This window comes from Diadema antillarum, unplaced genomic scaffold, assembly GCF_040938485.1.
Source record: "Diadema antillarum isolate AM-2024a unplaced genomic scaffold, OU_Dant_1.0 seq00000698_RagTag, whole genome shotgun sequence".
NCBI classification, from domain to species: domain Eukaryota; kingdom Metazoa; phylum Echinodermata; class Echinoidea; order Diadematoida; family Diadematidae; genus Diadema; species Diadema antillarum.
Genome location: NW_027271603.1, coordinates 1026585 through 1042770, shown reverse-complemented (window position 1 = coordinate 1042770; position 16186 = coordinate 1026585). Strand labels below are relative to the sequence as shown.

At 41.1% G+C, this 16186-nt stretch overlaps 1 pseudogene; it reads right to left on the bottom strand.

Moving 5' to 3' along the window:
* Positions 1-1306: 1306 nt before the first annotated feature.
* LOC139737668 (uncharacterized) overlaps positions 1307-16186 on the bottom strand; it is a 49713-nt pseudogene continuing 34833 nt past the window's right edge.

Genomic DNA, 16186 nt, shown 5'->3' with positions numbered 1-16186 from the left:
AGATTCCTTAATTTGGGGGGGGGGGGGGGATTGGGGCCCCCTGGGGCCCTCTGGGTGGGGCATGGTGCCCATTTTTATAAATTGAGATCCTGACCCCCTAGGGATGCTACCTGCCAAGTTTGATGAAAATACATCATGAGGTTTTCAGGAAGAAGATGAAAATGTACAATTCAGGTCCCCATTTGGACCTTCCCAACCAACCCCCCCCCCCCCCCCTGCCCCCAAGAGGGGCACCCCTTGATCTCCTATGAACAAACTTGAAAATACAGTCATTAATGTACTCACTCATAGTATTATCTTACCTCTATAACTTCTGATTCTAGAGAAGATTTTTAAAGATTCCTTCATTTTGGGGGTTTGGGGCCCCCCTGGGGGCCCCCTGGGTGGGGAATGGTGCCCATTTTAAGAAAGTAAAATCCTAACTCCCTAGGGATGCTACCTGCCAAGTTTGGTGAAAATGGGTCATGGGGTTCTCAAGAAGAAGATAAAAATGTACAATTTAGGCCCCATTAGGACCCCTCCTCACCCCCCTCCCCTGGGTCCCAAGGGGGGCACCCCTGATTCTGCCATGAACAAACTTGAAACTACAGTTATCAATGTACAAACTCATAGTATTAACTTAGCTCTATCACTTCTGGTTCTGGAGAAGAAGATTTTTACAGATTCCTTAAGTTTGGGGCGTTTGGGCCCCCTGGGGGCCCCCTGGGTGGGGCATGGTGCCCATTTTCACAAATTGAGTTCCTAACCCCCTAGGGATGCTACCTGCCAAGTTTGGTGAAAATGGGTAATGGGGTTCTCAAGAAGAAGATGAAAATGTACAATTTAGGCCCCATTAGAACCCCTCCCCACCCCCCTCCCCTGGGTCCCAAGGGGGGCACCCCTAATTTTGCCATGAACAAACTTGAAACTACAGTCATCAATGTACTAACTCATAGTATTAACTTAATAGCTCTATCACTTCTGGTTCTAGAGAAGAAGATTTTTACAGATTCCTTAATTTTGGGGGGTTTGGGCCCCCCTTGGGGCCCCCTGGGTGGGGCATGGTGCCCATTTTAACAAATTGAGTTCCTAACCCCCTAGGGATGCTACCTGCCAAGTTTGATGAAAATCGGTCTTGGGGTTTTCAAGAAGAAGATGAAAATGTAAAAAGTTTACGCACGACGCACGACGGACGACGGACGACGGACGACGGACGACGGACGACGGACGACGGACGCCGGACGAAGGGCGATCGCAATAGCTCACTTGAGCCTTTGGCTCAGGTGAGCTAAAAACAAACCAAAGAAATGAGTATATGTTGTCTCACCTTGGCTACAGGATCTGAACTGGTGATGAAATCCAGCAGACCCTTCATCATCCAGCTGGCATTGGTTTCTCCTGGATGAACCCTGGCTGTCACGACCACTCCCTTCTTGGCTTGCTGATCTACAGAGGTTTGGCAGGAAATATATAGCAAACACTGATCAGCATCACCTATATAACACAATTCTGAGATTGACCAATGTCAGCATTAGCCCGCTTCATTTAACCTGTTGAAGACTAGTTCTGAGTATACTCGGGAGGGTGTCTATGGAAAATGCATGTAAATAGTAAAATCAGTTTGTTCTCAGTGGGTTAAGCTCAGCTCATCACAGGTGTAAATGATATCAAAATCACTTCTTAAAGTCAACTCAGAAATTCTTATTTCATTGGCAATCCTAGGATACACTACTCATACATAAAATGAGACCTGTCACAGAAGCTCAATAAAGTTAGATTCTCCTAAATCAAATTACATATGGTCCATGTTCATTCCAAAACTAATTTTAGAAATAGTGCCGAAGCCAGCACACCGAGTAATAAAAGTCTGGGCAAACTCAGGACACTAACAACTATGATGCTTCAAAGTGATATATATGTCTACCATATTACATGGAGTCAGACTAAGTGATTTTATCATGTCAAACAAGCCACCTGGAGAGGACAAGTGTGAATCTAAAAAGTGAAAAGTTAAAATGAGAACCAATTTCCAGGAAGTCATTCTTACTGTGTAAATAAGGAGAATATCTGAAATTCAGTCGGATTTCAGAAGAACTTAAATACACTGGTCAAAAACATTAAAATCAAGTGCTAGTAAAACTCATACTGGTAATTTCTCACATCTTACACATTTGTTACCTGAATTAGAAAATGTATGCAAAAACTTGAAATCAGAAAGAATCAAATGCCTTGCACAAAGGTCAGGAGGGTGTCAGACCAGTTTGCATAAGAGTGTAGTATCGCTGGGTAGGCTATGACAGCAATTACTTTCATTAGCTGATATTATTCAATTCATAAGAAGGTGTGATATTGCTTGATCTATCAAACACCCTTGATGCTCACAAGGAGATCTATGTAGTGGAGAAAGAAAGGAGCTGAGCTTACCATGAAAGTTAGTGACAGTGAGTAGGAAGCAGCTGTTACCAGCACGAGTCTCACACAACACCTCCCTCCTCATCGTCTTCCTACGTTCTGGCTCTTTCATGAGTTGGTCTAGATGCTGGCAGAGGTCAGTAAAGGTGAATGGATAGCAGTGGGCCAGGTAGCAAGTGTCATCTGCATGGCGGAATTCCTGTCATGAGGAGAGGAAACAATCAACATTGTCTAACATGGCTAATTGTACATTTATAAAATTTGGGGACTGTTAATATGATTTTCTCACTTTTTTTAGTCCCATTTCATTACGACTGCTGCATAAACCTGTGTAAAATTACAAGTGACTCATGTTGCACTTCATGTTTGTTTTTTATTGCTCTTATAAATGACATACACAGTCTGAAAAGTGCTCTAAGAGACACAAATTGCTACTTCAGAGACTTCTGTTGTAACGTGCTTCTAATGGCATCCCATTCTGAATTGATAGTTACACTGATGACTTAGCAGAAGTGTGAAACATTTGCATAGCTAACTGATTTCTTTTGTTTTCTCATTTTCATCTAATTATTTAGTGTTCATTGACTGTTGGACTTTGATATGCTTATCAGTATCAAATGAACTATCTGAAGCTCAAAGTAGTGACTGCCTTGTTTGCATATGACATTAGTTCAGTTGTGATTTGATATAAAATTTGTAGCTTTGCATGACAAAACCCACACATAAAAATGTACAGGGTAAATTCTCAACACCTTGAAAAATATGTGTTTGGGTGAATACTGGTGATTTTAAATTGTCAGTGTTTTCTAAAGGACTAATCCTTCTAGTCTAAATCTTCTGAAAACATAAAATAAAAACGACGAAAACCATTTTGTCAACAGTCAGAAATTGTAAAGAAATGATGTTTGATGAATATGCCAAGTGCCACAATAATAGAATAATCTCTTTGTAGTTGTTGCTATGGAGTTTTATATAGACTCTTTCTTCTACATAAACAATAGAGAGTAAGTTCATATGCTGGTCTCGAAGTCTCTTTCTAAAAATAACATTACAAGAGATCATATTTTTATCATTTACTCAAGGTGGAAAAAAATCCCATTATTATATTGAAAATTGCATGTCATTTGATAGCAAAGAATCTCTTCTTCCAAAATCTAACCCAAACTGCAATATCTGGTACAGCAAATCTTTGTTGGTTTTGGAGTGAAATATCATGTCTATGCATACAATTGTCAGTTAATTGTTCAGAATTAAGATTGTTGATGTTTGCTATTCAATAAAAACAGTAAATATGGATGTGGCAGTACTGACCTCTAGATTAAACAAGAACGACCTGGGGGTCACGCGCTCACCTGAGTATCGCAATTTCACCTTCAATGCATTCTTGCACACTCTTACCTGAGAACATTGGAAACTTAGGTCTGCATATGGATCCCCCCCCCTCAACTCCAAGGGGGGGGGGGGGGCAGGCAGCCCTGGATCTGCAATGAACAAACTTGGAACTAAAGTCATCAATGTACAAACTCATGGTATTAACTTTGCTTTATCATTTCTGGTTCTAGAGTAGAAGATTTTAAATATTCCTTAATGTGTGTGTGTGTGTGGGGGGGGGGGGGGGGGGGGGGGGGGAGGGGGGCTAGGGGCCCCGAAAGAGGGACATGGTGCCCATTTGAAGGAATTGAGATTCTACCCCCCTAGGGATGCTACCTGCTAAGTTTGGCCAAAATTCATCGTGAGGTTTTCAAGAAGAAGATGAACATGTACAATTCAGGCTCTATTACAACTGTAGGACTTCTCCCCATCCCCTCTCCTGGGTCCCAAGGGGGGGGGGGGGGGGGGCACCCCTGATTCTGCCAACCCCATGAACAAACTTGAAACTACAGTCATCAACGTACTAACTCATAGTATTATCTAAGCCCTATCACTCCTGGTTCTAGAAAAGATTTTTAAAGATTCCTTAATTTTAGGGGGTCTGGGCCCCCTGGGATCTCTCCAGGTGGGCCATGGTGCTCATTTGAATAAATTGAGATCCTATCCCCCTAGGGATGCTACCTACCAAGTTTGGTGAAAATCAGACATGGCGATCTCAAAGTGAAGATGAAAATGTACAATTTAGGCCCCATTAGGATCCCTCCCCACCCCCCTCCCCTGGGTCCCAAGGGGGGCACCCCTGATTCCCCCATGAACAAACTTGAAACTACAGTCATCAATGTACTTACTCACAGTATCAACTAAAGCCCTATCACTTCTGGTTCTAGAGAAGAAGATTTTTAAAGATTCCTTAATTTTAGGGCGGTTGGGCCCCCTGTGGCCCCCTAGGTGGGCCATGGTGCCCATTCGAACAAATTGAGATCCTATCCCCCTAGGGATGCTACCTGCCAAGTTTGGTGAAAATCAGTCATGGGGTTCTCAAGAAGAAGATGAAAATGTAAAAAGTTTACGCACGACGCACGCCGGACGAAGAGCGATCGCAATAGCTCACTTGAGCCTTTGGCTCAGGTGAGCTAAAAATGGAGGCAGGGGATGATACGGGAGAAAAACTTCTGAAGTAACACAAGCAGACAGAGAAAATGACAGTAAATTAGACTAGAATTCTTACCATCTGCCACTCTAAGACGTAGTATGTGAGCTCAGGATGCAGCAGACCATTGCGGTTGAATCCACAGCTCCTGTTGTAGATGATATGATGACCAGTACGCACCCATCCTACACCACTTGATGCCACTTCCTTTTCAGAGTACATCAGAGGTCGCATGCCTGCACAAATCACATCCAAAGAAATGGATAAAATTACTGGCTCTCTGAACAATATACTGTGAGAGTCCATATGAACTGCTATACACGTGTATGTGTCTAGTAGAGATGATTCATTTAGAATGTTACAAAAACAACACTGTTATAGCACTGTACAGTGGAACACCATCAAACAGAATTGCCAATACTGGGAAAGACCACAATAACAATAATAATACAGTTAAACTCGCCTAAGTCGACATCGCATATGTCGAATAATCGCACAAGTCGATGATTTTAAAAAGTCCCGATTTTTCCCCATTGACTTACGTGTAATAATTCACTCACAAGTCGAATTTTGTAAGTCGAATACTCGCCTAAGTCGATGAAATTCCAAGAACACTTTCATGGAAAAACCATTAAATTCACTGCGCCTAAGTCGAATAAGATTTTATTGTGCAATAAATCACTGTCAAAATCACGAGACGCCAGTTTTTGTTTACATAAGAACTAGCCCGACCAGACAGGTGACAAAAAAAAATGATCTAAAGTATCACAATTCAACGCGATCGCATGCGATTGTTGAACTCTCTTCGGGTTTGGAGGTCCGCTGGTACAGCCCTGTCGCGCTAGCGCTACGTACGTACAGCGACTGGGCTGTGTATAGTCTGTGTATGTTTGCAGTCTGCGCTGTGCAGTGGATGGATGAAGCTGCTGAGTTTTCAAAGCGGAAAGTAGGGGGAAAGTTACGGGCACGGGTAAATCAGAAGTACACCTCTACACGCATTTCAAGCCACGGTATGGTAAACTGGAATCAATCACTGCTCAAATATCGTTCATATTCACTTCCCCAAGGTTTAACAAGGGTGTAAAGTAATCAGACCTGTGCCAATGCTAATGCACTGTCCATGCAAAGTTAGCCGTGGCCCTGCCGGGCGACCCGTGCTGCGGCACACCTCTCCAGCTCTCGGCTCCAGAGTAGACAACATACATGTACATTTATACATAATGTACGTGTGGTGTGACTGTTGTTAGGTCGATTTTTTTTCGACTTACGCACAAGTCAAAACTCGCCTAAGTCGATGTGTTTTGCTCAGTCCCGAGAAGATCAACTTATGCGAGTTTAACTGTATAGTGATAAAAATGAGATGCAAATTGCATACTGTCAGCTTTTGTACACTGCTCAGTAGCTCAATACATGAGAGATGTCTGCGATTTCAGATCCCAATGAAAAAATATCACTCTACCTCACAAAGCTTAACCCCAATATACTTCTTCCTATCCCTGTCAAAGGTCAAAATGGAAAAAGGGGAAACATGCTGTAGCCTCTTGGCATTGGAATCCAGGTTATAGGCAGGCAGTACACTACTTTGTTTTGAGAATTAAAAGAACTTGCCTCTAGATGCAAGAAATCATCATAAAACAACTATACTGTATACGCTATAATTTTCGCGTACATAAATTTTCGCGAATTGCCGCTGTCACACATTTTCGCGAGTGGTTAAATTCGCGATTGGGGGACCAGAGAAAATATGAAGTGGCAAAGAAAGTGTGAATTTTCAACTTACTAGCAAATAAGAATGATACTAGTTATACAATGCATGAAAAAAAAACTTACCAAACTCTGCGAACTAGTAAGTTAGAATTCATCATTTTTGAAGTGGTTAAGTCCATCGCGCTAGATTTCTGACGAGTGGTCCCCTTGCGATAATGGATTGGCTCTCTACAGTATTCGTAAGGCGTGACAGATTTTATCTCACGAGCGTTCGCCCGCGTCCGGCATGCCTTCTTATCTGTTAAGTAGCCAGCTTGGCACGAGCTTGGCATGCGCCCATGCCGTCCGCGTTCCGGGAACGCCAGCTTAAAAGTCTTTTGTTTAGTGCCTTTGTTTCGAACACAATAGCGTCAACTTCACTGCACCCAATCGACCACGAAGCCATCGCTCCATGTAGCCAGCGTTCGGGAACGCCCGGATTAAGTCTTCCCTTTGTCTTGTGCTTAACACTTACACAGTTGATTTCATGGAAGCTTAAAAAACGGACAAACTAGCAAACAAATGAAACCACGAAAGGCATTGCACTATTACGCGTTAGTAACGCTGTGATTACCTTAATTTGCGTCGATGAGAGGCGTAATCAAGAAGTATCTGAAATAGTATCCGAAATATAGTATTTGTTCCCCTTACATGAGCGTGAGACCACTCTTGTAAGCAGCTTCTCAGGTGAAGCAAAATGTGTGTAATGAAGTGACAAGTGTATAAGAAAAACATTCACAATAGCTAGGTAGATTGACGGAAACTTGACACCCATGGCCGTGTCAGCCAGGCAACAAGCTGGTGGAAATTTCCAGGAACTTCAAAGCAGGTTTGCCGCCAGGCAAAAACCGCAGGGTAAAGGAATTTGCGTACGCGCTGAATGGGTCGTAAACATCGTGTCAATTGCATGGGGCCTGGGAGGGAAGAGGGGCTATGTATAGTACATGTATTAGTAACCCTGTGCTGTGTGATACGTGCATGCTGTTGGAGACACGTGCTGTAGTTGGCGAGAGCTAGCTGATGAGAGCTCCCTGCACCTGAAACCAAGGAGGTACCAGGCGAGCTCGCCTAGTACCTCCTTCCTGAAACCAGGGAGGTACAGTACATACACATCTGGCTCTGCTGAAACTATGGAGCTTTAGTACAGTAAACCTCGACATTGCTTAAGTCGACACGATAAAAAAGTCCCGATTTTTGTCTTGTTATTCCTTGAAAATTTCTTCGTCTTAGTCGACATTTATAAGTCCACAACTCGCGTAGAAGTCGACCTGATTTTTTAGTGCCAACTGAGCTGAAATACGTGTTTATTCCCTCGTCTAAGTCGACATAATTTTTCGCTCAAAATCTTATCGCCATTCTCTTAAAAAAGAATAAATTGTTTTCCCGCTCTGATTCGCTGCATTTCTAATCGGTAATTCCCTAGTGTATGGCGTGGTAGCGTTCGCGCCATGCGTCCATATTGTCTTGTACGCCAGAAATGAAAGGGCATACATTCATTTACATTGGAGAATTACATGTAGTTGGCTACCCAAAGCAGTTCACTTTCCCCCTTTTCTGCTCGTTATTCTCAAAACGCAAAAACTTTGTACACATAAAGGTCCTAGCAGAAAATCATTATCAGAACATGAAATACACGTGTAGGTGTTTCTGTTTATCCGAATATTCTAACGTTAATTATTCCGAAGCGTTAATAGAAACCTGGGCCCGTTTTTAGAAAATTAATCAAATGCAACTACATGTAATTAAATGCAGCTGAAAATTAAATGCAGGTGTATCAAATCACGAGCAACTTTGCACATAAACGCAAGTGCGTTGCTGCCAAAAGGCTTGCGTTTGATATAGTATGAAACTAGAAAAAAGTTGTATGAACCTGAAACTCAATTGCGTTGAAACGCAACTCTAAAAATCAAATGAAGTCCATCAATCACGCGCAACGCTGTATTCAAACGCAAGAGCGTTGCAGGGAAGACTTGAGGTTTTCGTAAGAAACTATAGAGAAACTGCGTTTAAAAGCATCTCTTAACATCTACGGAGGTGCGTTATTGTTGAAAAGTCTTGCATTATTTTGTTTGTTTTTTCGTATGCAAAATTAAAAATTAAACGCAGCTCTGAAAATCAAATGCAATTGTAAGTCCATGTCATCACGCGGAACGCTGAATAGACTTGCGTTTGATATACGAAACTTGAAAATTGTAGGGAACTTCTTTAAAACTCAGTTGCGTTTCAACGCGATTCTAAAAATCCAATGCAAGTCCATCAAATCACACGCGACGCTGTATTTAAACGCAAGAGCATTGCAGAAAAGACATACTTTTTGTACGAAATTATAAGAAACTGCGTTTAAACGCATCTCTAAACATCTACGGAAGTGAGTTATTGTTGAAAAGACCTGCATTATTTTTTACTTCTTACGCAAAATTAAGAATTAAACGCAACCCCCAAAATCAAATGCAAGTCCATCAAACACGGAACGCTGAAAAGACTTGCATTTCATAATCATCCGACACTAGAAAATTGTAAGAAACTTAAACTCAATTGCGTTTAAACACTAATTCTAATAGTCAAATGCAAGTCCATCAAATCACAAGCAACGCTGTATCTAAAACGCAAGAGCGTTGCAGAAAAGACTTGCGGTTTTTGTACGAAACTAAAAACTGCGTTTAAACGCATAAAAACTATAAACCGAAGCGTGTTATTGTTGAAAAGACTTGAATCATTTTTTATTTCGTAACGGAACTTTCGCCATGATTGAACTTAGTCTGCACTAGCAGGGGAAAGACATCGCAACATTAACACGTTTCAAACTACCGAAACGCATCGTGCTTCACGAAATGTCGATGAAAAAAATAGTAGCAAATTATTGTTACTGTAGTTCGCTATTCCGAAGGTTTAAATCTCAGTCCAAAGTTAAATAAGTTCGACGATGGAAAGATGTTTATCTTTACGAAGGTTAGTAATCCGAAAGATGTCGTTTCCGGATTAACAATTTTTCTTGTTTTTATTTCAGACTGGCCCGCGCCGTACATCACAGAGCGGTAATGTTGCGAATCGGAGCGCGAGAACAATTCATTTTCAGAGTATGGCAATAGAAATGTAAGCAAAACAAATAAAAATATGGCGACTTAGGGAAGGAAAATCACACATCCTCTTTCAACTCAGTCGGCACTGAAAAATTATCTCGACAGAATCATACGAATTCACACGCATATCTTCACAGCAACGCACTTCAATTTAAATCGCAAATTTGCATGCACTTTGGGGAATATGCGTTTGTTTTTTTCATATCAAATTTAAAACGTACAGTGTCTAGAAACGGGTCCATGTTTCGGATCCCGCTCTTTCAAAAGCTCTCAAGATTTTTGTGTTTTGTGCATTGCCGTTACTAACTTCGCGTATATGTGCTTCTTTCGCAATAAAACTCGAATTAAGATGTACACAGCGATAGAGGCTCAGCTCAGTAGATACTTGCCTCCAGTGACAATATTCTTGTGTACAACAAAAGAGTTTGTGAGCCCATTAGCGCAATGTCTATTCATACCTATACCTGGTGCCCGATCGATACTTTCATTGTTTGATGGCACATGGTATTGTAGTTGACCATGGAAAGGGGATACTGTCATAATAGGCCTACAGCTTGACTGTTTCCGCACAGGAGGAATACCAACCTGTCCATTCTCAAGTCGACCTGCAAAGAGAATCTCGCTTTTGAGCATTTCAGGCTCTTGGAGAATTATGGGAGGAACGGGTTAAGAAAACTCATTTAAACTATGAATGTAATTATCCCTCTTCCCTGGTTATGTAATGGGCTGTTTAGAGCTCATCAGTGAAGATTGAAAGTAAGCCTACTTTTTGCAAAGCGTATTATAATGACAACTTGTGCAACAATAATTAACCTGGCTATTTGTTAACTGGCAAAATGTAATGTTTGGGCTTATTTTCTTATAGGTCAGCAAGACGATATGCGGATTCCGTAAAGTTCTGGGTAAAACCTAATGTCCTGAGAGAAGACTTACTAATTTACCCGCGCTTGGAACGGATAAGTCTACCGACTCTCACCAGGAAAAATTTCTTCAGTACTACATACAGTGCTAGCCGTATATAGTGTATGATAGGTTATCTTTATAACAGGCGGGAAGGACGGTGCATCTTCTACAAATGATTTGTCTCTCGTGGAAGAAAACCCGTCTCCTTGCGTGAATTTTAGCTCCTTTTTCAAGCTTGCGGGAAACGCGATGGATGGACCAAACGTAATCACAAAGCGAGGAACATCGTTGTGAACATAAAAACTGAGAAATATGCAAGAAACAGTAACGGTCATTTTCATCTCTGTCTGCAATTAATTATTCCAAAATTTCGTTAATCACATAGAATGCAATTAAGTTCGTTTTGATGAATATTCAAGAACACACACACACACAAAATAAAAAAGTTATTCCGAAAGTTCGTGAACTAGAAAACGAAATGCCTTAATCTTATTATATTTTGTTAGGATATAATTATATTCCACTGCTTGAAACGCAGTGAAGGGGGGGGGGGGGGTCATAAAGCTGTTCGTAAAGATACGAACGACTTACGAGTGACTGATGATAAGTTCTTGTGCTGAATTATGGAAATTCTGATAAGTATAGCACATCAGAACTGATCACCAGTCGCTCGTAAGTTGTTCGTAACTGTACAAACAGATTTATTAAACGCCCCCCCCCCCCCCGTAACACAATAATGTGATACTAGAAAGCTTTAATGTCATGCTGAGTTAAGTAACCAAGTCAGTGGTACTTCATATTTTATGCAGTGTTTCAAAGTGACAGATTATGAGAAAGATATGTATCAATGTTACATTCGTGTGTATACATTAATTTTGATGGTTTATAGTACTGTTGTACATGCAATTACCATGATCTCGGCAGACGACTGACCAGCACCAATTGTCTCAATTGGCTTTCCTATGCTTTTTACGTCGCCTACAGAATGGGTATCCTCTGGTCCTTTCAATTCAGGTATTCATAATTGCTTATAAAGCACCCTCTTTAGTTTTTACAATCGGAAGGGAATAGCAGCAAGAAACATCCTCGTTTAAAAGAGGCTTTTCTTAATAGCAGGTATGCCCTTTTTCTTCTGCTTCCCTTGTTTTGGGGCAGCAATAACAGCCATGGAGCTACAAGCAACAAAACTTGTAGCTCCTTGCTAAAGATGCACCCGACACACAAAAGCGCACCGACGTATTCATTTTGCGGCACGGACACAAACACACCGAAGTTCACATCAGGCTGCCGTATTGGTCGATGATAGATACCGTCTTATAATTGGATGATTTTCTTTGACTCCTCATATAGAATGCTTTCGCCTTATGAAGTGACAGAGGAGGAGCGTAAACGCCGTCGTGCGTCGCTATAAAGAACGACTGCTGTATTGTTTCGTTTAGGGAAAGAATCAGGTTGTGAGCTTGAACGGAAACAGAACCTGAATTTTAAGAGATTGTCATGGTTTTGTTTGTTTACTTGTTCGTTCGTTTGTTTGGTTGTTCGTTTGTTTTTGCTTTTTAGAAAGTGAACTACTGACAATAGCGTACAAATATTCGTATTTAAGGTTTAAAGGGATGTGGAATTGGATTATGTAAAGCTAAAAGCCGCGTTTACACATGTTCACGGCAACCACGGCAGTCACATTTCAGGCCATCACGGACAAAATGGGACGGACGTGAAACAACGCTGTGAGACGAGATAGGCAAATGTGACAGGCCGTGATTGCCGTGGATGCCGTGTCACATTCTTAAACTGTTAAAAAAAATTGCCACGGCAGTCCCGGTGCTAATGAGGAATTTTGTATGCCTTGATAAAATGGGATGAATGCAATGAAACACGACGGCACGTAATAGACCCTAACAAAACTTGGAGGCGGTCCGCAGCGGGACGGGACGGAAAATATTGATAGTCTATAGCCTGATCAGACGCCGTGAGAACAGCGTGTGATAGCTATAGAAGTTCGCCGGGGCGAGGACTGGAACGATCCGAACAAGACTTAGAATGCGAAGGTGGGGGGGGGGGGGGGGGGGGGGGGGGGGAACAGGAGAATGTCTCAACTGCATATACTAGTATACCCACAGCGCACTGCATCTCAGGCAAATACAACGTGGCCGCCGGGAACATGGTGTAAACGTAGCTTTAGAGTCTGTAGAATCCACATTTATATCTATAGGCATAACTAAAACTTGATTTCTCGTGACTCTGACACACTTTGACAGACTTTGACAGATTTCTGTGCACAACATGTACATGTAATATTCAATTCCACACACATACACACACACACAAAAGATCTTCGACCTCCTAGACCATTCTCCCGCCCATCATTCTCTCTCTGCATCTTTTTCTGTTGTTATTTTGTTCCACCTATGGGGATGTATTCTATGTTCGGCAATAATAGCGCGTTTCATCGTGTTTTGTTTTGTTTTGTTTTATTTCATTTTTAGATTTAGATCGGAAAAGCAATATAGACGGGAGGTAAAATTCTTGAAGCAACTATACAGTTTCAATTTTTAGTTTGACATCGTTCTTATATTTTGATGTTCGTTGCACCTGTAAGGTTCTTGTAATGCGAAAGTTAAATAAGATTCGCTATAATATTCTCGAAAATTCCCTCTGCCGTATTGATATTCGTTAATGTGAAAAATAAATACGATTCATTAATCCGAAACCGCACGAATTTTGTGATTCTAAGGGTGCATTTATCGGGATATTAAATTAATTACGTTACTCTGAAAACGAATAACACAACTTGTTCCTTTTAATTTCTGGGATTAACAAAACATCAGAAAGCAGAGCTTATTTAATTTTCGGATTTTTAGTCTGGCATTGGGGGTTAGTAGTTCGGAAAATAAGTATGGAAAATCTTTGAGGCAAGAAAATAATTTGAATTCCTATTATGGCATCGTTATTTCCTTTGCCTTATGTTCATTATTCCGAAAGAAGAATAAGGTTCGTAAATCCGATGGTTCTTTTTGCTGAACCCGCAAAACACGCAAATTTGATATGCCTTATGTAATGTGTTAATCCAAAATTGTATTAGGGCTCGTTAATACCATTTGTGGCATTATTCCGAAGGTTCGTAAATGTGAGAATGAATTACGTGCATGGTACGAAACTTATGTCATTTTTGGCTAAAAGAAAATTAAAAACGCCGAATCTTTTCCTGTGACGGGAATATATGGGTTTATTTCTGAACGTGACATCGTTTACTTCTTTGCACGATATTCATCATTCCGGGAAAAAAAAAATATTCAGATGGTTCATTCATCCGAAAATGGAAAAAAAGGTGGGTCGTTTATCTGTAAAGAAATTATCATATTCGTGGTAAGAAACTTCGTTTTCGTATCAGCTATATAACGTCCGAAATTTCGAAACTTATATAAAAAAGAAAAGCGAACCTTCAGCATAATAACAAACTTTAGCGAATCGTAACAGTTTTTTTTATATCAATCGAGCAGTGTGGAATAACAAATCCGACATTTGTTTTAGCATGGTATTGAGCAGAATGTTACTGCTATTCACTTCCAAAAGTAAAAGCAATTATCTGACATTTATTCTGGCATCTTCTGGAGCCGAATGTGATTGCTATTTACTTTCGAAAGTAAAGCAAATATCCGACATTTATTTAATCACCATACGGAATTGAATATTACTCTGATTCATTTCCGAACGTCAAAGGAAACATTCGACATTTATTTTAGCATCTTCCGGAGCTGAATGTTATTGCTATTTACTTTCGAACATAAAAGCAAACATCAGAAATTTATTTTATCATCATACAGAGTTGAATATCATTATTATTCATTTCTGAACGTCAAAGCAAACATTCGACAATTATTTCACCATCTTCCGGAGCCGAATGTTATCCTTATTCATTTCCGAAGGCAAAATCAATTATCTGACATTAATTTAAGCACCGTACGGAGCTGACTCTTACCGTTATTAATTTCCCAAAGTATAAGCAAACATCCGACATTTATTTTAGTATCATACGGAGTCGAATATTACCGTTATTCATTTCCAAAATTAAGAGTAAACATCTGACATCTATTTTAGCATCTTACGGAGCCGATTGTTACCGCTGTTCATTTTCGAAAGTAAAGGCAAACATCCGACTTTTTTGGTGGCCCGATCGTACCAAAATCTTCATTTCTGAAATTTCGGTGGCCCGACGCGCGTTTTTGGTGGCCCCGTAAGTGTCGAGCCTTGACTAATGTCATCGAAAAGTAAACCAGAATGCAACTTCTCGCTTGTGAATTATTGCTTGTGAATAATCACAAAACTTTGGCAAAACTTTTGGAATACCAATCCTGTTCATGACGCTTGGAAACTGCGAGTCGTGAGAATTTTGCGAACTCGTGCAATGTTACTCCGTAGCGTATGCGAGCATGTGGAGTCGCAATCGTTTAACTGTCTGAAGTGCGCGATTTCTCTCACTCGTTTTTGCCACGCGATTTATTTTAACTTGCAAGAACGATGTGGAATTCTGGCGTCCACCGTGAATTGTGCACTTGCCGGCGCAAATTGTTCTTTTCAAAGGTGAAGCCGTGCGCGGAAAGCACGTGGTTGGGATAATCCTTGCGTTCCTAAAGCGGAGAGGAACGCCATGTATGCGACTTGTGAGCAAGCCCGTTCTGTTGCGTCCAAGGAACGCCCTCATTAGGCTGATGAATAGAGGGATTAAACCCCCCATTCTGCACGCAGGAGGAATAGGGGCGTCCCCTAACAAAAGGAGGAACGCGAGCATTCCCCACGCGGCCGAACGCCCGCTATATTAAATCTGTTACGCCTAAGTAGACGTGGACGTGCGTAAACAAGCTTAGCCAGTATGGTCTGTTCGGTAAGCCGTGACATGGTATACTAGCACTGAAATGTTCGTATCATCAAGGCAAGGGATTCATTTTGGAAGGTAATATTTTCGCGTGTTGTTAATTTCGCGAATAGCTCCCGACTCGCAAAATTCGCGAAAATAAAAACCCACGCGAAATATATAGCGTATACAGTACTTCATGGTCACTTGTGTTATGACTCTAAGTTGGTCAGCTGAACTTGAGCAGCTTTAGATACAACCCTTCCAATCAGAGAGCAAGTAGATATTACCATCTGTACAGGGCTTTGAATGTGAAATACAAGAATGTGTAAATGAAAGTTTCTACTGATTTTAAACAGGAATCATGAGAATCATGAGAGAAGGTAGAGAACAGAAATTTCCCAGTACTCACCATGGTTGTACAGACTGTCTTTCTTCAGTAGGTTGATGATGTTAAACTTGTAGGTGACACCTGGTATCATCTTCTGGACTCGAAAGTAGAACCACTGGGTATGTCGGCTGGTGTATAGATCCGTCTTCAGAACCAGGTCATACTCAAACTGGCCACTTCATTGTAGGGAAAAGGTAATAAATGAAGCAAGAGAGATTAGATAGCTTAGTATCCTAAGATAATGCAGCAGACTCAAATTAGCATCCTTTGAGGGGAAAAAAATTATGCTAGCCATAATTCGT